We start from the raw sequence: 25,074 nt of genomic DNA, 5'->3' as shown, positions 1-25,074 counted from the left end.
CCAACTTCTACGGTTTTGGTTTCAGTTTGAAAGTACCAAGACAGTCAGTCAGAATATGTCACTTGGATGGAATGCTTTGATACAAAAAAAGGTTTAGGAAGCACATCTGATATCTACTCAATAACGTGAGAATAAGACTTAGATTATAGAATGAGAGATGACTCAGCTAGAGTGTACAGAGTAACTGCTGCCAGCAATTACATTTTTTGAAAAGTTAAATAAAAATATAAAACTGTATCCTGCTGATCTCTGCTTCTGAGTTTGCAGAAATGACTATGGCAAATCAAAATCACAAGAAGTGGATCTGTCTAAAGAGAATGATAGAGAGAGAACTGTCTTAAGGGCTCTACGGGTGTGTACGAGCGGTGTACACACCCGGAGGGACATCAGAAATGCCGGCTTCAGGCATGCGAAGCGCATGCGCTGAACACCCGCCATTTCCGATCTGTCAGGAATGCTCTTGACAGATCGGACGCCTGCCCTGGAGAAGGGCCTCTGCGGGGGGGGGGTTCCGTTTTCAGGAGAACCTCCGCCCGCAGAAAACCCTTAGAAATCTTACGCCTGGTAAAAGCAAGCGTAAGGCCTGCTTTTACCAGCATAAGAGTTTTAAAAAGTTTTTTAAAATTTCCACTCATTTATAATTTAAAAGATACATTTAAAAAAGGTAAGTTTATTTTTAGCCCCGTAAAAAAACTTAAATTATTTTTTCAAAAAATTAAATTTGTTTAAAATATTTAATTTAATGTAATTTTAACTAATTTTAAAAACGTGATTTAAAAAAAAAAATTATTTACTGTTTGTGTCTTTTTTCAGTGATCCCTATTCATACATTTAACTTGCAAACCGCATGCGCCCCAGGGATACGTGGGCCCTGCGCATTTTGACTGTGGAGAGGCCCAGCATCGGAAGTGTCCGGACTTCGGGAGCCCTCAGGTAAGTGCGTCGATTTTTTTCCGATAGAAGGCATCCGCACGCAGGAAACCTATCAAAAATTACGGGCAGAATATGTTCCTTTACTCATTATACTAAATCATAACCTGCTTATTTCCAGTTATATTTGATTTTCACCAACTTTTTATGTTTTTTCATTTACAATTACATCTAGGAAATCATGGGTAATCTTTTATCAACTTTAAAGTATTGGCTGACTTCTGTTTACTACTTTTAAAAGGTTATGCCACTCAATTCAAAGGGTAGCTATTGCCAAATCCTAATGCTATTCTAACATTTAGGATGCAGGAACCCACATGTTACTGTACCTTTTAGTCTAGATTAATCTTGTTTAATTTAACCAGTTAATCTGCTTCCTGAATCTCTGATGCCTTTATTTTCTCACATGCTACATTGCCCTCTGGTAATCTGTAGTCCTACTGAGGATTCTCAGAGGAATAGTGCGGCAATTAAGTATTTGACCTATAATTGAAAATAAACCAGTTTAAATCAAAAAGTTCCTCTGTGCTACTTCTGTATTCATGATTGTGCTGTGTATTTTTAAATTTGACATACAGTATCTTCATTCTGGGATGTTGGACAGGTCGAGGAATTGTGTCGAAGAGCATGAATGTAGAAGTGTCTATTGCACCTGCACAAAAAGCAGATACAATTCTGGCACCAAACTCCAGTGGAATATATAGGCAAATGCACAGAATTTAGGGAAGAGTTTGTGCAAAATGGTTTTTTTTATTCGTTCCTGGGATGTAGCCATTGCTGGCTAGGCCAACATTTATTGCTGATTCCCTAATGCTCTTGAGAAGGTGGTGGTGAGCCGCCTTCTTGAACCGCTGCAGTCCGTGTGGTGAAGGTACTCCGACAGTGTTGTTAGGGAAAGAGTTCCAGGATTTTGACCCAGCAACGATGAATGAACGGTGATATATTTCCAAGTCAGGATGGTGTGTAACTTGCAGGTGATGGTGTTCCCATGCGCCTGCTACCCTTGTCCATCTAGGTGGAAGAGCTCGGGGGTTTGGGAGGTGCTGTCGAAGTAGCCTTGGCGAGTTGCTGCAGTGCATCTTGTAGATGGTACACACTGCAGCCACAGTGGTGGAGGGCGTATTCCATCACACTCCTGACTTGCGTCTTGTAGATGGTGGAAAGGTTTTGGGGAGTCGGTAGGTGAGAAACTCGCTGCAGAATACCCAGCCTCTGACCTGCTCTTGTTGCCACAGTATTTATGTGGCTGGTCCAGTTAAGTTTCTGGTTAATGGTGATCCCCAGGATGTTGATGGTGGGGGATTCGGCGATGGTAATGCCGTTGAATATGATGGGGCAGTGACTAGACTCTCTCTTGTTGGAGATAGTCATTGCCTGGCAGTTGTGTGGCATGACTGTTACTTGCCACTTATTAACCCAAGCCTGAAGGTCGTCCAGGTTTTGTTGCATTCGGGCATGGACTGCTTCATTATCTGAGGAGTTGCGAATGGAACTCAGCACTGTGCAATCATCAGCAAACATCCTCACTTCTGACCTTATGATGGAGGGAAGGTCATTGATGAAGCAGCTGAAGATGGGTGGGCCTAGGACACTGCCTTGAGGAACTCCTGCAGCGATGTCCTGGGGCTGTGATGATTGACCTCCAACAACCACGACCATCTTCCTTTGTGCTGGGTATGACTCCAGCCAGTGGAGAGTTTTTCCCCCCGATTCCCATTGACTTCAGTTTTACTAGGGCTCCTTGATACCACACTCAGTCAAATGCTGCCTTGATATCAAGGGCAGTCACTCTCACCTCACCTCTGGAATTCAGCTCTTTTGTCCATCTTTGAACCAAGGCTGTAATGAGGTCTGGAGCTGAGTGGCCTTGGCGGAACCCAAACTGAGCATCGGTGAGCAGATTATCGGTAAGTAAGTGCCATTTGATAACACTGTTAACAACACCTTCCATCACTTTGCTGATGATTGAGATTGATGATGGGGCGGTAACTGGCTGTATTAGGTTTCCCCTGCTTTTGTGGACAGTGCATACCTGGGCAGTTTTTCACATTGTCGGGTAGATGCCAGTGTTGTAGTGTACAGTAACAGCTTGGCTAGAGGCACAGCTAGTTCTGGAGCACAAGTCTTCAGCACGACAGCAGGGATGTGGTCAGGGCCCATAGCCTTTGCTGTATCCAGTGCACTCAGCCATTTCTTGATATCACATGGAGTGAATTGAATTGGCTGAAGACTAGCTTTTGTGATGGTGGGGACCTCAGGAAGAGGCAGAGATGGATCATCCACTCTGCACTTCTGGCTGAAGATGGTTGCAAATGCTTCAGCCTTGTCTTTTACACTCACGTGCTGGGCTCCGCCCTCATTGATAATGAGGATATTCATGGAGCCTCCTCCTCCCGTTAGTTGTGTAATTGTCCACCACCATTCACGACTGGATATGGCAGGACTGCAGAGCTTTGATCTGATCCGTTGATTGTGGGATCACTTAGCTCAGTCTATAGCATGCTGATTTCACTGTTTAGCATGCATGAGGTAGAAAGTGTTTGAAGACCAGGACCTCAAACCCGGCACTAAGCTCATGGTCTACAGCGCAGCAGTGATACCCGCCCTCCTGTATGCCTCAGAGACATGGACCATGTACAGCAGGCACCTCAAAGCACTGGAGAGGTACCACCAACGCTGCCTCTGCAAGATCCTGCAAATTCATTGGCAGGATAGGTGCACCAACGTCAGTGTTCTCGCTCAGGTCAACATCCCCAGCATCGAAGCTTTGACCACGCTCGATCAGCTCCGGTGGACGGGTCACATCGTCCGCATCCCCGATACGAGGCTCCCAAAACAAGCGCTCTGCTCAGAGCTCTGACACGGCAAGAGAGTCCCAGGTGGGCAGAGGAAATGCTTCAAGGACACCCTCAAAGCCTCCTTGAAAAAGTGCAACATCCCCACTGACACCTGGGAATCCCTGGCCCAAGACCGCACAAAGTGGAGGAGAAGCATCCGGGAAGGCGCCAAACACCTTGAGTCTCTTCGCCGGGAGCAAGCGGAAGCCAAGTGCAAACAGCGGAAGGAGCACACGTCAACCCAAGCACCCCACCCACCCGCCCCTTCAACCACCGTCTGCCCCACCTGTGACAGAGACTGTAGGTCTCGCATTGGACTCATCAGTCACCTGGGAACTCATTTTTAATGTGGAAACAAGTCATCCTCAGTTCCGAGGGACTGCCTAAGAAGAAGAGTCCTGTGTTGCAGCTTTCCCAGGTTGGCACGTCATTTTTCTGTACGCCTGGTGCTGCTCCTGGCATGTTCTTCTGCACTCCTCATTGAACCAGGGTTGGTCCCCTGGCTTGATGGTAAAGGCAGAGTGAGGGATATGCTGGGCCACGAGGTTTACAGATTGTGGTAGAGTACAATTCTGCTGCTGCTGATGGCCCACAGCGCCTCATGGATGCACAGTTTGAGCCGCTAGATCTGTTCTGAATCTATCCCATTCAGCACGGTGGAGGGCGACCTCAGTGTGAAGATGGGACTTCACCTCCACAAGGACTGTACGGTGGTCACTGCTACCAATGCTGTCATGGACAGATGCATCTGCGACAGGTAGATTGGTGAGGACGAGGTCAAGTATGTTTTTCCCTCGTGTTGGTTCTCTCGCCACCTGCTGCAGGCCCAGTCTGGCAGCTATGCCCTTCAGACTCGGCCAGCTCAGTCAGTAGTGGTGCTACTGAGCCACTCTTGGTGATGGACATTGAAGTCCCCCACCCAGAAAACATTCTGTGCCCTTGCTACCCTCAGTGCTTCTTGGGATGAGGGGGTTGTCCTATGAGGAGAGATTGAGTAAATTGGGCCTATACTCTCTGGAGTTTAGAAGAATGAGAGGTAATCTCATTGAAACATAAAAGATTCTGAGAGGGATTGGCAGGGTAGATGCTGAGAGATTGTTTCCCCTGGCTGGAGAATGTAGAACTAGGAGGCATAGGGGGGGATTTTAACTCAGGTGCGGGCTGGTGTCCTGTTATCCGAATTTCGTGTTTCCCACACGAATCTAAATGGATGTGGGAGATTGATGCAATTTTAACTGAATTGGCCAATTGATTTCCAACGTGTGGGAAGCCTTTGCAAATGGGTTTTTCATGACTGAAAGTCCCCTCCGACGATGTCATCATTGCTGCTGCATTTAAGGTCCACAGCAAGCCTTGCTTCTTCTGCAGACTGCCAAGCTTCTTGACTGTGCAGTGTGAGGGAGCTGAAGCAAATATGACAAGCGGGAGGGCCAGATCAGCTCCTCGCTTTGACGAGGTGGCACTGCAGGCATTAGTGGATGGGGCTAGGGCCAACAGGGAGGTGCTCTTCCCTTCATCAGGGAGGAAGAGGCCTCCCACTCAGACCAAGGCAGTGTGGATGCAGGTGGCTGAGAAGGTCAACTCCTTGGGAGTCACCCACAGAACCTGGATACAGTGCAGGAGAAGATTTCATGACCTTCAGCGCACTGGAAAAGTGAGTATGAATTTCCTATCACCCTCAATCTGATCCCCATTGCCTTTCCTCACCAGCACTCAGCTTTAGCAATCTCTTCCTCCACATCCCACTTGACACTGACATCCATGCACCCTTACCCATTCCCTCTCTCTCTATGCTCACATTTACATAACTATCCCACCATGCAGCCCTCACACTCCCTCTCACTGATGCTTTGAACACAACTGACAACAAACAGGGAGGGCCCTTGGTCTTGCAACCTCACTCCATCTTTGTCTCCTTCTAAGTATCTATGCTATGCAAGCTCTACACTCACTCCTTCAATCACATTCAGCCTCCACTTGTCTCCCTCATTGCAGGAAGAGAGCTCACAACAAAAGAGAGCGAGGCAGGACAGGAGGAGGGACAGCCTCAATAGCCCACCTGACCCCCTGGGAGGAGGCCGTCCTGGAAATTATGGGAATAGAGGATGATTCGCACGTGGGGGACGGACAGACGGGTGTAACACAGCAAGCTAGTGACAGAAAAGTTTCCCATCTCTCTGACATTGCATGAGTCACTGATAATGATTGTGAAGCTGTAACAGATGGACTTATTAGCATCTGCAAAAAGCTATGTGCATGTAGCCTTTGCATCACATCTCTGACTCTTTCCTTTACTCCCCCACAGGACCATCACAAGCAGCCGTCCCCCCTAGCCAGGAAGAAGAGGCTGAGCAGCCAGACGCCTCAGAGGAAGCTGCAACCTCTGAGGGCGCAGCGTCAGCAGAATTCAGTGCACCCAGCACCAACACAGACACTCATACCTCAGTGGGACTTTCGGGACATAGAGTAATGTTGTCACCTGGTGTATCACAGCTCACAAGTGAGCATCAGCAGATTGTGGAGACAGGGACAGCAGTGGAGAGTCCTAGTCGGAGGGCGCAGGACTCTGCCAGCTCGGCTCAGCAGCATGTCGACCCTCTGCCTCTGGGTCCATCCGTAAGATCAGAGGTGATGGAACTCCAGGCACAGATGTAGGAGTATCTGGCAGGTTTTGTCTCTAGGGTCGCTGCGAGTGTGGAGCGAATGGAGGAGTCCATAGCAAACATGAGCAGAGCCTTTGTGGAGTCATTGGCGCATGAATGCATCACCACAGAAAGGATGGCTACCTCCGTGGAAATGATTGCTACCTCCGTGGTAAGGCTAGCTACGGTAGAGGAGAGGATGGCTACGGCCATGGAGGAGCTTAGTCACCAGGGTATGGAAAACATGGTCATTGTTCAGAATAGAATGGCATCTCTTGAGGAGCAATGGGCATCTATTGAACAGAGAAACCAGACCTTCATGGAAGTCCTTCTGAGTAGGACTGCCATTGCAGAGATGGGTCCCCATGGCCCCCTGATGTGCAGCAAGGTGCTCTCCAGCCACATGCAGGCGCTGAAGGGGACCTGACCCATGAGAGGGAGGCTGGTGGCAGACCCCAAAGGAAGTGGGGGCTCCTCTCCAAGCGCTCACACTTCCATGCCACTGCAGAGCCCTCGGTCAGAGCCCCACCAGAGTCCACACCCAAGTGAGATAGACATCTCAACCCCTGCACAGCCGCAGGAGCAGCAGACTGTTGACGAGCCCTCACAGGCTCGCAACCCCAGAGGACGCCCGCCAAAGATGTCTAGACAGGAGCAGCAGGAAAGTGAGCAAGGGGCCTCCACATCTGCTGAAGCCACAGGGGAAGCACCACGTAGGAGCAGTCATAAGAGGAAAATTCTGCACAAATAGTCACAAGGGTAGTCACTTGGGTGCAATTTTGTGTTTATTGTAAAAATGCCATCACGTCGTTATTGAACATAAAAATTCTGATGGCAAATGTTGCAGTTACGGCACCTGTCATTTCGCTAGTGGGACTTCCACATTGAGGCCTTAGGAATACTTGCAACTGTCAGTATGGTGGTCAGAGTGCTAGGAATCCTCTGGTTCTTGGCCATTGTCAAAGCTCTGGTAAGAAGCAGCGAGGCAAAAGTGTTTGATTGACTGGGCTAAGCAAATCTGGCCAGGATGAGTGCGTTCCTTGCATCCCGGGCAGCAATGTTCTCACGTAATGCTGCCGCTGGTTGATGGGCCATTGCAAGATGTTTATATTCGCTCTCCTCCTCCTCATTGGAGGAGGATATGTGAGGAGCCACTTGGTCCTCAGGAATCTGCAAGCCCCGATGCTGTGCCACATTGTGAAGTGCACAGCAAACCACGATGATTTTGGAGACCCTGGCTGCTGAGTACTGTAGGGCTCCACCTGATCTATCCAGGCATCTGAAGCGCATCTTCAGCAAACCGATGGTTTGCTCGATAATGGATCTGGTGGAAATGTGGCTGGAGTTGTAGCGCTCCTCAGCTTCATTGGCTGGCCTCCTCAACAGCGTCATCAGCCATGTCCTCAGGGGATAGCCCTAGTCTCCAAGTAGCCATCCGTTAAGTTGGTCTGGCGGACTGAATAGCGGAGGCACACTAGATTGGCGCAGTATGAAGGAGTCATAGCAACTGCCAGGGTACATGGCACAAACATGCAAAATTTCCTTCTTGTGGTCACACACCAGTTGAATGTTGAGGGAGTGGAAGCACTTGCGGTTGACAAAAATACCTGGATTGCGATGGGGTGCCCTAAGGGCCACATGTGTGCAGTCAACTACGCCCTACACCCTTGGAAAGCCTGCCAGATTAGCTAATCCAACCGCTCGCGCCGTGACACTTGCTTGATCCTTGGTGAAATGGATGTGATTGTGCACGAGGGCAAAGAGGGCATCGGTTACCTGCGTGATGCAAGTGTGTGCGGCCGCCTGGGAGATGCCGCTGATGTCTGCTACTGATCCCTGGAATGAGCCTGAGGCAAAAAAGTTGAGTGTGATGGTGACTTTGACAGCCACTGATAAGGGTTGTCCACCTGATCCTCTGGGCTCCAGGTCTTGTTGCAGCATTGCGCAGATGTCAGTCACTACCTCTCGCGAGGTATCTCCTGCGCCGACGGGCTTCCAGGCGCTGGCCCCTTCTGGCCTGTGCAGCTTCAGGTGGGCGAGCAGCAGCCTGCCGCTCCTGCTGCTGCTGCTGTTGTTGCTGTTGTTCCTGGCTCTGCTGGTGCCGTGGCTGGTGCTCGTGCTCCTCTAATGCCCAGATGGGAAGGAAATAAATGGTTCCCATGCTTCTGGTATATGCCTCCGTTGAGGAAGCGCTGAGTGAAGGTGGCGAGAGGGGTTTCCCAGGAGGTGGGTGTGAGGCTCCAACCTTCCACAGGTGTGGTTAAGCCTTCTAAAAGTTGCCCCAGACCTGGGACCATTAAGTCCTGCCACCTGCAAATCATGGCTGATCAAATCTCCTCTTTAATGGTTGACCTGCAGTTGTTAGTCAGCAATCCAACAGTGCTCCTGCCAGGTTTCATATTCGTGTTTCCCACCAGGCGTGTTTTACGTGGGAAAAGGGTTAAATTCGCAAGGGCCTTTTAAAATAGGATTATAAAGACCATTTAGTAGTTGTTAAGGGCCTTAACGACCAGTCCCGCCTGTTGGATGCGGGACGGAGTCGGGGCCATCAGACACAACTGAGTTAAAATTGCTCGGAGTTGGGAACCAGGCAGGGGGCGGGGAGGGTCCCGCCCGCCAGTTTTTGCGATTTTAACCCCCTGCACGCCTTCAAGCCCGCCTCCACGGCTCAATGAAAATCGAGGCCATAGTCTCAGGATAAGGGGCCAGCCTTTTAAGACTGAGATGAGGAGGAATTTCTTCACACAGAGGATTGTGAATCTTTGGAATTTTCTGCCCCAAAGTGCTGTGGATGCTCAGTCATTGAGTATATTCAAGGCTGAGATAGATAGATTTTTGGACTCCAGAGGAATTAAGGGATATGGGAATAGGGCAGGAAAGTGTCGGTGAGGTCGAAGATCAGCCATGATCTTACCGAATGGTGGAGCAGGCTCGAGGGGCTGTATGGTCTACTCCTGCTCCTAATTCTTATGTTCAAAATGGAGGAGTACTGATTCATCAGCTGAGGGAGGGCGGTCGGTGGTAATCAGCAGGCGGTGTCCTTGCCCATGCTTGTGCTGAAGCCATGAGACTTCATGGGGTCTTCAGTCAATGGGGAGGACTCCCAGGGTTCCTCCCTCCCGACTGTATACCACTGTACCGCTGCCGCCTCTGGTGGGCCTGACCTGCCGGTGGGACAGGACATACCCAGGGATGGTGATTGGGAGGATGAGACATTGTCATACTCACAGAATCATACCTTTCAGCCAATGTCAAGCTGTTGCTTGACTAGTCTGTATGACAGCTCTCCCAATTTTGGCACAAGTCACCAGATGTTGGCGAGGAGGACTTTGCAGGGTTGACTGGGTTGGGTGTGCCATTGTCGTGTCTGAAGCCGGTGCCGAGGTCGATGCCGGGTGGTCCATCTGGTTTTATTCTTATTCTTGTTTTTCTTAACGGATTGTTGCAACTGAGTGGCTTGCTAGGCCATTTCAGAGGGCAGTTAAGCGTCAAACACATTGCTGTGGGTCTGGAGTCACATATAGGCCAGACCAGGTAAGGACGGCAGATTTCCTTCCCTAAAGGTCATTAGTGAACCAGATGGGTTTTTATGACGATCCGATAGTTTCATAGTCACCATTACTGAAACTAGCTTTTTATTTCAGATTTATTTAATTAACTGAATTTAAATTCCCCAGCTGCCATGGTGAACTCACGTCTCTGGATCATTAGTCCAGGCCTCTGGATTACTAGTCCATTAACACAACCACTATGCTACCGTTCCCGATATGTACTCTATTCCATACACTGTACCTTTCTTACAGTGAAAAACTTCAAGCTTCCTCCCATGAGAAATGCGATTTGGAGGTATATCTGCTCAGAGCAGATACTGGCACATATCAGCATGCTTTTGTAATGGGAAGTTTGCAGCAGAACTGTAAACATGGAAGATGGATATTCGCCAAATGCTTTAACAACCTTTACATTTATAATGTTTTAGTTAAACATTCCAGAACGTGCTTCACAAAACATAACAGCTCAAAATCAGAAAGGGCCACCATCATACAGTTTCTGTTATTACTCCTGCAGGGTCTTGATGAGAGCTCAGACTAAATGGGAACTGGCATTAGAGAGGCTGCTGTAAGAATGACATTTTGAGAGGTAGGATTGGTCATATCGGGAGAGGTGAAATGACTGTGGGATGGAAGGATATAATCTGGCCCCCAAGGTGGAGCTGGCCTAGTCTGGTGATCCCTTTCTCATGCCAGGCTCCAAATGCACTTGAGATGAGCCTTCCTGGAAGCTCCCCATTGTGCCAGATTAGGGAAATAGCTGATAAACCTGGTGAGATCTTCAGGGAGGCACAGAACTGACTTAATGAGTTCATGGCACAAATAGCTACATATGGGTATGATCTTGTGGCCATTACAGAAACATGGCTGCAGGGTGACAATGCCTGGGAATTAAACATACCAGGTTATTTAATGATCAGGAAGGACAGGCAGGAAGGAAGGGGAGGTGGGGTGGCTATGTTAATAAAGGAAGGAATCACTGTAATACAGAGAAATGATATTGGGTCAAAAGATCAGGATAATGAAACAGTTTGGGTGGAGATAAGGAATAATAAGGGGAAAAAAACACTCGTGGGCGTAGTCTATAGGCCTCCGAACAGTTGCAACTCGGTTGGACGGAGTATCAATCAGGAAATAGTTGAGGCTTGTAATAAGGGAACATCTATAATTATGGGGGATTTTAACTATCATATTAACTGGACAAATCAAATTGGGCAGGGCTGCCTTGAGGATGAGTTCATTGAGTGTATTAGGGATGGGTTTCTTGAGCAGTATGTAACTGAACCGACCAGGGGGCAAGCAACCTTAGATCTGATCCTGTGTAACGAGACAGGATTAATTAAAAATGTCCTAGTAAAGGATCCCCTTGGAATGAGTGACCATAACATGGTTGAATTCCATGTTCAATTAGAGGGTGAGGAGGTTGTATCTCAAACAAGCGTGCTAAGCTTGAATAAAGGAGACTATGAAGGTATGAGAGCAGAATTGAGCAAAGTGGATTGGGAAAATAGATTAAAGGGTAAGACGATACATGATCAGTGGTGTACATTTAAGGAGTTATTTTACAACTTCCAAAAAAAGTATATTCCACTGAGAAGAAAAGGGTGTAAAAGAAAAGACAGCCATCCGTGGCTAAGTAAAGAAATTAAGGATAGTATTCGACTAAAAACAAGGGCATATAAGGTAGCCAAATCTAGTGGGAGGATAGAGGATTGGGAAAACTTTAAAAGACAGCAAAAAATAACAAAAAGATTGATTAGGAAAGGGAAGATAGATTATGAAAGTAAATTAGCAAAAAATATAAAAACAGATAGTAAGAGTTTTTATAGTTATATAAAAAGAAAAAGGGTGGCTAAAGTAAATGTTGGTCCCTTAGAGGATGAGACCGGGAAATTAATGGTGGGAAATATGGAGATGGCAAAAACACTGAATGAATATTTTGTATCAGTCTTTACAGTAGAGGACACCAAGAATATCCCAACACTGGACAAGCAGGGGGCTATAGGGGGGGAGGAGATAAACACGATCAAAATCACTAAGGAAGTGGTACTCGGTAAAATAATGGGACTCAAGGCGGATAAATCGCCTGGACCTGATGGCTTACATCCAAGGGTCTTGAGGGAAGTGGCGGTAGGGATTGTGGATGCATTGGTAATAATCTTCCAAAACTCCCTGGACTCAGCAAAGATCCCAGCAGACTGGAAAACTGCTAATGTAACACCCTTATTTAAAAAGGGCAGTAGACAGAAGGCTGGAAACTATAGACCGGTTAGCCTAACATCTGTGGTAGGTAAAATTTTGGAGTCCATTATTAAGGAGACAGTAACAGGACATTTGGATAATCATAGTTTAATAAGACAAAGTCAGCATGGTTTTATGAAGGGGAAGTCATGTTTGACAAATTTGCTGGAGTTCTTTGAGGAAGTAACATACAGGGTGGATAAAGGTGAACCAGTGGACGTAGTGTATTTAGACTTCCAAAAGGCATTTGACAAGGTGCCACACAAAAGATTACTGCTTAAGATAAAAAATCACGGGATTGGGGGTAATATTCTGGCATGGATAGAGGATTGGCTATCTAACAGAAGGCAGAGAGTTGGGATAAATGGTTCATTCTCAGACTGGCAATCAGTAACCAGTGGTGTTCCGCAGGGGTCAGTGCTGGGTCTCCAACTCTTTACAATCTATATTAACGATTTGGAGGAGGGGACCGAGTGTAACATATCAAAGTTTGCAGATGATACTAAGATGGGAGGGAAAGTAGTGAGAGAGGAGGACATAAAAAACCTGCAAGGGGACATAGACAGGCTAAGTAAGTGGGCAGAGACTTGGCAGATGGAATACAATACTGGAAAGTGTGAGGTTATGCACTTTGGCAGGAAAAATCGTAGAGCAAGTTATTATCTTAATGGCAAGAAACTGGAAAGTACTGAAGTACAAAGGGATCTGGGGGTCCTGGTGCACGAAACTCAAAAGGTTAGTATGCAGGTGCAGCAAGTGATTAAGAAGGCCAATGGAATGTTGGCTTTCATTGCTAGGAGGATAGAATATAAAAATAGGGAGGTATTGCTTCAGTTGTACAAGGTATTGGTGAGACCGCACCTGGAATACTGCATACAGTTTTGGTGTCCATACTTAAGAAAAGACATACTTGCTCTCGAGTCAGTACAAAGAAGGTTCACTCGGTTAATCCCGGGGATGAGGGGATGAACATATGAGGAGAGGTTGAGTAGATTGGGACTCTACTCATTGGAGTTCAGAAGAATGAGAGGCGATCTTATTGAAACATATAAGATTGTGAAGGGGTTGGATCGGGTGGATGCGGGGAGGATGTTCCCGATGATGGGTGAAACTAGAACTAGGGGGCATAGTCTTAGAATAAGGGGCTGCTCTTTCAAAACTGAGATGAGGAGGAACTACTTCACTCAGAGGGTGGTAGGTCCATGGAATATGCTGCCCCAAAAAGCTGTCGAAGCTACATCATTACATAAATTTAAAACAGAAATAGACAGTTTCCTAGAAGAAAAGGGAATTAAGGGTTACGGGGAGCGGGCAGGAATTTGGACATGAGTCTAGGTTCGGATCGGTCATGGCCCTGTGGGTAGCGGAGCGGGCCCAGGGGCCGTGTAGCCTGATCCTGCTCCTATTTCGTGTGTCTAATTCTGTTAGATTCAGGAGATAGTCCTGTCATAGTGGATTGGCGGTTAGGATCAGATCAGCCATGATCTTATTGAATGGCAGAGCAGGCTCGAGGGGCCAATTGGCCTACTCCTGCTCCTATTTCTTATGTTCTTATGTTCTTATGACTCGCGGCTGAACAGATTGTAGTGACATTGGAGTGCTTCTGGCTCTCTATTGGCTTGTTTTGAGGGTGTGTGAATGATTAGCTGTGCGGGGAAGGTGGGAGAATCCCTGTCAGGTCCCACAGTGAAGTGTGAATGTAGGGCCATTGGTACAGCGCCCCTGCACTGTTACTCCGGAGTCCCTGATAGATCTAGCCTTCACTCCTCTTACTCATTTAAATGCTGTCACTTGGCGATATCATCTGTAGATATAGGCATAGCTTCCACGAGTACAGTGACAACACCTAGCTCTATCTCTCCACCACCTCCCTTGACCCCTCCACTGCCTCTGGGTTGTCAGACTCCAGCCTTGAATGAACCTAACCTCTTACTCCTAAGTTGTGCTACCTCAGTGCCAGATAGCTGGGACTGTACCAATTGAGTCCTCGAGGACTGAGGTGGCACTCACCTCAATGAAGTTGATATCATAGAATTTACAGCACAGAAACAGGCCATTCGGCCCAAATGGTCCTCAGTATTAACTATACCCCCGCAATTTGGTGTCATCCATAAAATTTTGATATAGTACTTTCAATTCCCGAGTCCAAATCATTTGTGTAAACAGTGAACAACGGATCAGATCAAAGCTCTGCAGTCCTGCCACATCCAGTCGTGAATGGTGGTGGAGCATTAAACAACTAACGGGAGGAGGAGACTCCATGAATATTCTCATCCTCAATGATGGTGGAGCCCAGCACAGGAGTACAAAAGACAAGGCTGAAGCGTTTGCAACCATCTTCAGCCAGAAGTGCCAAGTGGATGATCCATATCGGCCTATTCCCGAGGTCCCCACCATCACAGAAGTCAGTCTTCAGCCAATTCGATTCACTCCACATGATATCATGAAAGGGCTGAGCGCACTGGATACAGCAAAGGCTGTGGGCCCCGACAACATCCTGGCTATCGTGCTGAAGACTTGTGCTCCAGAACTAGCTGCGCCTCTAGCCAAGCTGTTCCAGTACAGCTACAACACTGGCATCTATCCGGCAATGTGGAAATCTGCCCAGGTATATCCTGTCCACAAAAAGGACAAATCCAACCCGGCCAATTACCGCCCCATCAGTCTACTCTCAATCATCAGTAAAGTGATGGAAGGCATCATCGACAGTGCTATCAAGCAACACTTACTCACCAATAACCAGCTCACTGATGCCCAGTTTGGGATCTGCCAAGACCACTCGGCTCCCGACCTCATTACAGCCTTGGTCCAAACATGGACAAAGGAGCTGAATTCCAGAGGTGAGGTGAGAGTGACTGCCCTTGACATCAAGGCAGCATTTGACCGAGTGTGGCATCAAGGAACCCCAGTAAAACAGAAGTCAATGGGAATCAGGGGGAAAACGCTCCATTGGCTGGAGTCATACCTAGCACAAAGGAAGATGGTTGCAGTGATTGAAGGTCAATCATCACAGCCCCAGGACCTCACTGCAGGAGTTCCTCAGGGCAGTGTCTTGGACCAACCATCTTCAGCTGCTTCATCAATGACCTTCCCTCCAACATAAGGTCAGAAATGGGGATGTTCGCTGATGACTGCACAGTGTCCAGCGCCATTCACAACTCCTCAGATAATGAAGCAGTCTATGCCCGCATGCAACAAGACCTGGATGACGTTCAGGCTTGGGCTGATAAGTGACAGGTAACATTCGGCCACAGAAGTGCCAAGCAATGACTATCTCCAACAAGCGAGAGTCTAACCACCTCCCCATGACATTCAACGGCATTACTATCGCCGAATCCCCCACCATCAACATCCTGAGGGTCACCATTGACCAGAAACTTAACTGGACCAGCCACATAAATACTGTGGCAACAAGAACAGGTCAGAGGCTGGGTATTCTTCGGCGAGTGTCTCACCTACTGACTCCTCAAAGCCTTTCCACCATCTACAAGGCACAAGTCAGGAGCGTGATGGAATACTCTCCGCTTGCCTGGATGAGTGCAGCTCCAACAACACCCAAGAAGCTCGACACCATCCAGGACAAAGCAGCCCACTTGATTGGCACCCCATCCACCACTTTAAGCATTCACTCCCTCCACCACCGGCGTACCGTGGCTGCAGTGTGTACCATCTACAAGATGCACTATAGCAACTCGCCAAGGCTTCTTCAGCAGCACCTCCCAAACTCGCAACCTCTTCCACCTAGAAGGACAAGGGCAGCAGGCACATGGGAACACCATCACCTCCAAGTTCCCCTCCAAGTTACACACCATCCTAATTTAGAAGTATATCACCAATCCTTCATCGTAGCTGGGTCAAAATCCTGGAACTCCCTCTCTAACAGCACTGTGGGAGTACCTTCACCACACGGACTGCAGCGGTTCAAGAAGGTGGCTCACCACCACCTTCTCAAGGGCAACTAGGGATGGGCAATAAATGCTGGCCTTGCCAGAAATGCCCAGATCCCATAAGGGAATTTTAAAAAAGGTCCCAGTACCAATCCCTGTGGAACACCACTTCCCACCTTCTGCCAGTCTGAGTAACTACCTTTAACCTCAATCCCTCTGTTTTCTGTTTTGTAGTTCATTTTCTATCCATTCTGCTACTTGTCCCCTGACTCCACGTCCTCTGACCGTTAACAGTAAAAATTCAACAAACATTTTCTTGCCTGAATGCATAAGAATGACTCAATGAGGGTAATTTTCAACTTCACTGCCTGGGCAGTAATGTGGCAGAACAGCTTGCTGGCCCTGAATAGAACCACCTGATTTTCAACCCATGAATTTTAATCAAACGAAAATCAGGCAGGTTCTAGAACAGGCAGGTGATCCACTCTGTCAGAGTACCAGAGGCTGTGAAGTTGAAAAATGCCCTATTAGAACCATAGCCAGTTAGTCCTACTTTATATGTAATACTAGCTGGAGTGCCCGGCGGTGCCGAGGCTTTTTCGAGGGCATGTTGTTGTTGGAAGAGAGAGAGAGAGAGCGCGACTGGGGGTAGAGAGAGCGCGACTGGGGGGAAGAGAGAGAGCGACTGGGGGGAAGAGAGAGAGCGACTGGGGGGAAGAGAGAGAGCGACTGGGGGGAAGAGAGAGAGCGACTGGGGGGAAGAGAGACAGCGACGGGGGAAGAGAGAGTGTGACTGGGGGGAAGGGGGGGAAGGGGAGGGGAGGGGGAAGGGAGGGGAGGAGGGGGGAAGGAGGGGGGAAAGAGGGGGGGAATGGGGGAGGGGGGAGGGGGGAAGGGGGGAAGAAGGTAGGGGGGAGGAGGGGGGGGAGGAGGGGGGAGGAAGGGGAGCAGGGGGGGAGGGGGGGGAGTCCCCGAGCCCCGCCCCCCCGATGTCCCGCCCCCCGATCTCCCGTTCCCCCGATCTCCCGCCCCCCGATCTCCCGTCCCGCGATCTCCCGATGTCCCGCCCCGCGATCTCCCGATGTCCCGCCCCCCGATCTCCCGATGTCCCGCCCCCCCGATGTCCCAAGCCCCGCCCCGCGCCCTCCCGAGCACCGGCCCTCCCACTCTCCGGAGCCCCACCCTCCCGCTCTCCGGAGCCCTGCCCTCCCGAGCTGGCTTCAAGACCGCCGATTGCAGCTGTGAGAGACGGCTGGCGGGCCCCGTTGCCGGGGTAACCCTTCCCGCTCTCCAAGCCCCGCCCCAGATCCGCACTCCCGAGAGCCCCGCACCCCCGCCCGAGCCGAGCGGGGGAACAGAGAGAGACGCCGCGTCTCAGCTGCTCCTGCTGCGCGCGCACCCTGTGTATGTCCCGTGACCCTCGTGGCTGACGCCGTTGCCCCGGGTAACGTGACGACGCGGGGGGGGGAGCGAGCTTAGCAGAAGCTGTGGGACAATTACCTAGCTCGGGCGTGGCTGGGCAGGAGAGCCCCAGGCTTTGAGGCCTAGGTTCTGAGGCCTTACAAAAACGGGGAAAGGAAGGAAAAAGAATCTTCAGGTTAGAGAAAATATTTACAAATGAATGAAGTTTTTTTAAAAACAATTTAATAAAAGCAATTTTTTTTTGCTGGAAATGTAGGTTTGAAAAGAAAAACGCAGAAAGCGGGAAAAAGAATGGAATCAAGATGGCTGACACTCACCTCGGCTCAGAACGATAAGGCCCGCCCACACACGCACCGATTGGTCGACCGTCAGGTCACCGAAGCATAGGATTGGTCAATCGTCCCATCACTCGACTGTAGGAGGGCCCGCCCGCACGCGCCAGGAACCCGGCGTACGATTGGTCGACCTCGACGTCACTCTATCGCTAATGAGATGCTAATGAGTGGAATTTTGAACGTTTTTTGGATACCGCGGGCGCAATTTTTGTCCGGCCGAAACGTAAATACGCTTACGACCGTTTTGGAATGGTAAGCTTTCTTTTGATGTAACGCACGTGTAGGTACGCTCTATAACTTTCAAGTGCATAGCCGGACAGACGCACACCGAAGGACAGACAGACAGACAGACAGATGTATTCCGTTTATATATATAGATAGCTGGAGCGCCCGGCGGTGCCGAGGCTTTTTCGAGGGCATGTTGTTGTTGGAAGAGAGAGAGAGAGCGACTGGGGGGGGGGGAAGAGGGAGAGCGACTGGGGGGGAAGAGAGAGAGCGACTGGGGGGGAAGAGAGAGAGCGACTGGGGGGGAAGAGAGAGAGCGACTGGGGGGAAGAGAGAGAGCGACTGGGGGGGAAGAGAGAGAGCGACTGGGGGGGAAGAGAGAGAGCGACTGGGGGGAAGAGAGAGAGCGACTGGGGGGAAGAGAGAGCGACTGGGGGGGAAGAGAGAGCGACTGGGGGGGAAGAGAGAGAGCGATGGGGGGGAAGAGAGAGAGCGACTGGGGGGGAAGAGAGAGAGCGACTGGGGGGGAAGAGAGAGAGCGACTGGGGGGGAAGAGAGAGAGCGACTGGGGGGAAGAGAGAGAGCGACTGGGGGGAAGAGAGAGAGCGACTGGGGGGGAAGAGAGAGAGCAACTGGGGGGAAAGAGAGAGAGCGACTGGGGGGGGAAGAGAGAGAGCGACTGGGGGGGAAGAGAGAGAGCGACGGGGGGGAAGAGAGAGAGCGACTGGGGGGAAGAGAGAGAGCGACTGGGGGGGAAGAGAGAGAGCGACTGGGGGGGAAGAGAGAGAGCGACTGGGGGGGAAGAGAGAGAGCGACTGGGGGGGAAGAGAGAGAGCGACTGGGGGGGAAGAGAGAGAGCGACTGGGGGGGAAGAGAGAGAGCGACTGGGGGGGAAGAGAGAGAGCGACTGGGGGGGGAAGAGAGAGAGCGACTGGGGGGGAAGAGAGAGAGCGACTGGGGGGAAGAGAGAGAGCGACTGGGGGGGAAGAGAGAGAGCGACTGGGGGGAAGAGAGAGAGCGACTGGGGGGAAGAGAGAGAGCGACTGGGGGGGAAGAGAGAGAGCGACTGGGGGGAAGAGAGAGAGCGACTGGGGGGGAAGAGAGAGAGCGACTGGGGGGAAGAGAGAGAGCGACTGGGGGGGAGGAGAGAGAGCGACTGGGGGGGAAGAGAGAGAGCAACTGGGGGGGAAGAGAGAGAGCAACTGGGGGGAAGAGAGAGAGCGACTGGGGGGAAGAGAGAGAGCGACTGGGGGGGAAGAGAGAGAGCGACTGGGGGGAAGAGAGCGAGCGACTGGGGGGGAAGAGAGAGAGCGACTGGGGGGGAAGAGAGAGAGCGACTGGGGGGGAAGAGAGAGAGCGACTGGGGGGGAAGAGAGAGAGCGACTGGGGGAAGAGAGAGAGCGACTGGGGGGGAAGAGAGAGAGCGACTGGGGGGGAAGAGAGAGAGCGACTGGGGGGGAAGAAAGAGAGCGACTGGGGGGGAAGAGAGAGAGCGACTGGGGGGGAAGAGAGAGAGCGACGGGGGGAAGTGAGAGAGAGAGCGACTGGGGGGGAAGAGAGAGAGAGAGCGACTGGGGGGGGAAGAGAGAGAGAGAGCGACTGGGGGGAAGAGAGAGAGAGCGACTGGGGGGGAAGTGAGAGAGAGAGCGACTGGGGGGAAGAGAGAGAGAGAGCGACTGGGGGGAAGAGAGAGAGAGAGCGACTGGGGGGGAAGGGAGAGAGAGCGACTGGGGGGAAGAAAGAGAGAGCGACTGCGGGGGAAGAGAGACAGAGAGCGAATGGGGGAAGAGAGAGAGAGAGCAACTGGGGGGAAGAGAGAGAGATAGCGACTGGGGGGGAAGAGAGAGAGAGCGAATGGGGGGAAGAGAGAGAGAGAGCGACTGGGGGGAAGAGAGGGAGAGCGCGACGGGGGAAGAGAGAGAGGGCGACAGGGGAAGAGAGAGAGCGACTGGGGGGGAGGGGGGGGGGAGTGGAGGGGGGAGGGGGAGGGGGGAGGGGGAGTGGGGGAAGGGGAAGGGGGGAGGAGTGGGGGAAGGGGAAGGGGAGGGAGTGGGGGGGAGGGAGGGGGGGAGGGGGAGGGGGAGTGGAGAAAGGGTGAGTGGGGGAAGGGGAAGGGGGGAGGAGTGGGGGAGGAGTGGGGGGGAGGAGGGGGAGGGGGTAGTGGGGGAAGGGGGAAGGGGGGAAGAGAGACAGAGAGTGACTGGGGGAAGAGAGAGAGAGAACGACTGGGGGGGAAGAGAGAGAGAGAGCGACTGGGGGGGAAGAGAGAGAGAGAGCGACTGGGGGGAAGAGAGCGAGAGAGCGGCTGGGGGGAAGAGAGTGAGAGAGCGGCTGGGGGGGAAGAGAGAGAGAGCGACTGGGGGGAAGAGAGAGAGAGAGCGACTGGGGGGAAGAGAGAGAGAGAGCGACTGGGGGAAGAGAGAGAGAGAGCGACTGGGGGGGAAGAGAGAGAGAGAGCGACTGGGGGGGAAGAGAGAGAGAGAGCGACTGGGGGGGAACAGAGAGAGAGAGCGACTCGGGGGGAAGAGAGAGAGAGCGACTGGGGGGAAGAGAGGGAGCGACTGGGGGGGAGGGGGGGTGAGTGGAGGGGGGGAGGGGGAAGTGGGGAGTGGGGGAAGGGGAAGGGGTGGAGTGGGGGAAGTGGAAGGGGGGAGGAGTGGGGGAAGGGGAAGGGGGAGGAGTGGGGGGGAGGAGGGGGAGGCTGGAGTGGGGGAAGGGGAAGGGGGCGATGAGGGGGAGGGAGGAGGGGGCAGGGGGGGGAAGCGGGATGGAGGGGGAGGGAGGAGGGGGAGAGAGGAGGGGGGGAGGGTGGGGTGAAGGGGAGGGGAGGGAGGAGGGGGAAGGGGGAGGGAGGGAGGAGGGGGAAGGGGAGGGAGGGGGGAAGCGGGGAAGGGGAGGGGGAAGGGGAGTGGGGAATGGGGGAAGGGGGGGAGGGGAGGGGGGAGGGGAGGGGAGGAGAGGGAGGAGGGGGAGGGGAGGGGGGAGTGGAGGGGAGGGAGGGGAAGGGAGAGGAGGGGGAAGGGGGAGGGGAGGGATGGGGGAAGGGGAGGGGGGGAGGGGGGAGGGGAGGGGGATGGGGTGGGGGGAAGGGGGGTTGTGGAGGGGGAGGGGAGGGGTGTGGGGAGGGGAAGGGGGGGTGGGGGGGATGGCAAGGGGGGTGTTGGGGGAGGGAAGGGGGGTGGGGAGGGAGGGGAAGGGGGGAAGGGGGTTGGGGAGAGGGGGAAGGGGGGAATTGGAGGGGGGAAGGGGGGTGTGGGGGGGAAGGGGGGTGGGGAGGGGGCGAAGGGGGTGTGGGGGGGAAGTGGGTGGGGGAGAAGGGGGTGTGCGGGGGGGTGGGGGGGAAGGGGGTGGGGGGGAGGGGTGTGGGGGTTGTGGAGGGGGGTGGGGGGGGAAGGGGGTGTGCGGGGGGGAAGGGGGGTTGGGAGGGGGAAGGGGGGGTGGGGGTGTGGGGGGGGTTGGGGGGTGGAAAGGGAGGAGGGGAGATAAACTTAAAGTACAGGAAAATTTTTGCTATCCGGCACCCACGGGACCGAGCTGCTGCCTTGCCTCAAGTACTCTCCAGAGTTAATGTTGAGAAATACGGAGATTCTTATCTCTGTATTTAACAACAAACACTGTTGCTTAGCAACAGCTTCTAAACACTCAGGTGTGGCCCTAAAGCTCTGTAGCTAAAGCTGTTGCTATAGCTACAGACCTTGCACAGCTTGACTGTTCAAACAAAGCAAAAACACCAAAAAAGAATAAAAAACAGCTGCTGATTTTTGCCGGTGGCTCCAGATTGCCGGATAGCTCACCTCCGGATAGCACAAAGTTTCCTGTACTTTTGAAACATTTTTGGTAAATCTTTCTATAACATACACTTTACAACCTCACCAATCTTTTTATTAAAAAAGGGGTGCTTACCTGTCAGTGTGTTCTATCACAAACAATGGCCGCCGCTTGCTTTTCAGTTGGAAAGATTAGGCCCCGCCCACACAGTCAATTGTCTGTCTCGGTCACCAGGACCCGATTTGGAGCACAGAAGCCCCACCCACTCTATGTTCCTGTACTAAGATAGCCGCGCATGCACTCTGTTACACACTGACTCAAAATGGCGTCACACTGAAACTTTTCGCCCTCCTTGACAAAGATGGCTGCCGTTAATATGGGGCTGTCAGCAGAAGAAATTTCCTCAGCTGCAAACACAGGATCTTCAGATTATTATTCGGGGCTTGCGACCTACCCCAGTTGCTTATGAAGCCTCCCCACCTACTGACCCCGGGAATGGAGCTGAGGCAGCACACCCTCTGCCCTCTGCCAGTGTTTGTCTCTGTCTAGGCCGGGAGCCTGGGTCTAGAGTTGCACTGCTGGCAGTTGGAGAAGCCTAGGCCCCAGGCCTGGAAAAACGGTGAAAGGTAGGAGAATTATAGAGGTTAGAGAAAAGATTTACAAATTAATTAACTTTTTTTAAAAACAATTTGTGTTTTAAAAGCAACTTTTTTTTTTCTGGAAATGTAGATTTGAAAAGAAACACGCAGAAAGCGGGAAAAAGAAATGAAAAGTTTGGAATCAAGATGGCGGCGACTCACCTCGGTTCAGAACGATAAGGCCCGCCCACACACGCACCAATTGGTCGACCGTCAGGTCACCGAAGCGTAGGATTGGTCAATCGTCCCGTCACTCGACTGTCGGAGGGCCCGCCCGCACGCGCCAGGAACCCGGCGTACGATTGGTCGACCTCGAGGTCACTCTATCGCTAATGAGCGGATAATGAGATGCTAATGAGCGGAATTTTGAACGTTTTTTGGATACCGCGGGCGCGATTTTTGTCCGGCCGAAACGTCAATACGCTTATGACCGTTTTGGAACGGTAAGCTTTCTTTCAACGTAACGCACGCGTAGGTACGCTCTATAACTTTCGAGTGCATAGCCGGACAGACGCACACGTGAGGACAGACAGACAGACAGATAGACAGACAGACAGACAGATCGATCCGTTTATATATATAGATTGTGACCAACTGGGCTCCGTCTCTTGCTCCCGCGTTCTCTCTCTCTGCATGTCTTGCTTTCTCTCTTTGCGTCTCTCCCCCTTTATATCTCTCTCTAGCTCTTTCTGTGCCACTCTCTTTCTGCCTCTCTGTTGCCTCATCTCTCTACCTCCGCATCTCTTGTTTTCTCTCTCTTGCATTACACAATGCTTTTCATCCTCTGAACTCTTTTGCTGTATTTACATATTGAGTGAATTTAATTTCCATTTTATGAAATTGATGAAAGATGCAAATCGAGCACTGGGTGACTAGATTCCTCGGTCTCAATGGATTCAAGATCAGACCCTGCAAACAATTCCTTCCACTCAGCCCACATAGTTCATTTACACTAATATGATTGAAGCAACATAATTGTCTTCTTGCAGATGCAAGTGAAGCATTTACTGAAAGCGTTTCTTGATAATTTTACCGCTGTACCAGACTGGAAGATTGGAGAGCGAGCTTGTACAAGTTGACACGTGTACACATATGCTGCCTCTCTGCACACTCAGTTGTTGAGCATTGCCCAGGGTGGGACTGACTACAGAGCAGGAAGAATGGATTGTGACCTCAGTTGGGGTTCTACAATTGACCTTGGAACCCCTGGGCTAGTGCAGGGACAATTCAGCCAGCCTGGTTGCTCCTGATCTCTATCCAAAGACTGGATGTACATGTTGGGTGGAAACAGAATGAGCCTTGAATCATAGAATGGTTACAGCACAGAAGGAGGCCATTCGGTCTGTCGAGCACGTGCCGGCTCTCTGCAAGAGCACTTCAGCTAATCTCAGTCCCATGTCCGTTCCCTGTAGCCCTGCAAATCTTTTTCCTGCAGGTACTTATCCAATTCCCTTTTGAAAGTCACGATTGAGTTTGCCTCCACCACCCTTTCAGGCAGCGCATTCCAGAGCCTAACCACTCGCTGCGTAAATTTTTTTTCCTCATGTCGCCTTTGGTTCTTTTGCCAATCACCTTAAATCTGTGTCCTCTGGTTCTTGACCCTTCTGCCAATGGGAACAGTTTCCCTGTATCTACTCTGTCTTGACCCCTCATGATTTTGAACACCTCTATCAAATATCCTCTCAACCTTCTCTGCTCTAAGGAGAACACCAGCTTCTCTAGTCTATCCACATAACTGAAGTCCCTCATCCCTGGAATCTTCTCTTAAATCTTTTCTGCACCCTCTCTAAGGCCTTCACACCCTTCCTAAAGTGCGGTGCCCAGAATTGGACACAATACTTCAGTAGAGGCCGAACCAGTGTTTTATAAAGGTTCATCATATCTTCCTTGCTTTAGTACTCTATGCCACTATTTATGAAGCCCAGGATCCTGTATGCTTTTTTAACTGCTTTCTCAACCTGCCCTGCCACCTTCAATGATTTGTGCACATATACCCCCAGGTCCCTCTTTTCATGCACCCCCTTTAGGATTGTACCCTTTAGTTTATATTTCCCCTCCTCGTTCTTCCTATCAAAATGTATCACATCGCACTTTTCTGCGTTAAATTTCATCTGCCACATGTCCGCCCATTTCACCAGCCTGTCTATGCCTTCGTGAAGTCTATCACCATCCTCCTCACTATTCACTATACTTCCAAGTTTTGTATCATCTGCAAATTTTGAAATTGTACCCTGAACTCCCAAGTCCAAGTTATTAATATATATCAAGAAAAACAGTGGTCCTAGTGCCGACCCCTGGGGAACACCACTGTATACCTTCCTCCAGTCCGAAAAACAACCATTCACCACTACTCTCTGTTTCCTGTCACTTAGCCAATTTCATATCCATGCTGCCACTGTCCCTTTTATTCCATGGGCTTCAACTTTGCTGCCAAGCCTATTATGTGACACGTTATCAAATGCCTTCTGGAAATCCATATACAACACTCTCTGTTACGTCATCAAAAAACTCAATCAAGTTAGTTAAACACGATTTGCCTTTAACAAATCCGTGCTCGCTTTCCTTAATTAATCCACACTTGTCCAAGTGACTGTTAAC

General features: G+C 50.9%; 1 long non-coding RNA gene across 1 annotated transcript; it reads left to right on the top strand.

Moving 5' to 3' along the window:
* Positions 1-534: 534 nt before the first annotated feature.
* Positions 535-18,203, top strand: LOC147114973 (uncharacterized). The gene is made up of 3 exons (XR_015078923.1): positions 535-664; positions 814-933; positions 17,767-18,203. It is a non-coding gene; the product is annotated as an uncharacterized LOC147114973 (long non-coding RNA).
* The last annotated feature ends 6,871 nt before the right edge of the window (positions 18,204-25,074 follow it).

Source organism: Somniosus microcephalus, chromosome 7, assembly GCF_052327205.1.
Source record: "Somniosus microcephalus isolate GS21.2 chromosome 7, FLI_Smic_1.0, whole genome shotgun sequence".
NCBI classification, from domain to species: Eukaryota; Metazoa; Chordata; class Chondrichthyes; order Squaliformes; family Somniosidae; genus Somniosus; species Somniosus microcephalus.
Note: the sequence above shows the minus strand (reverse complement) of the source record. Positions and strands in the feature narration are given on the sequence as shown.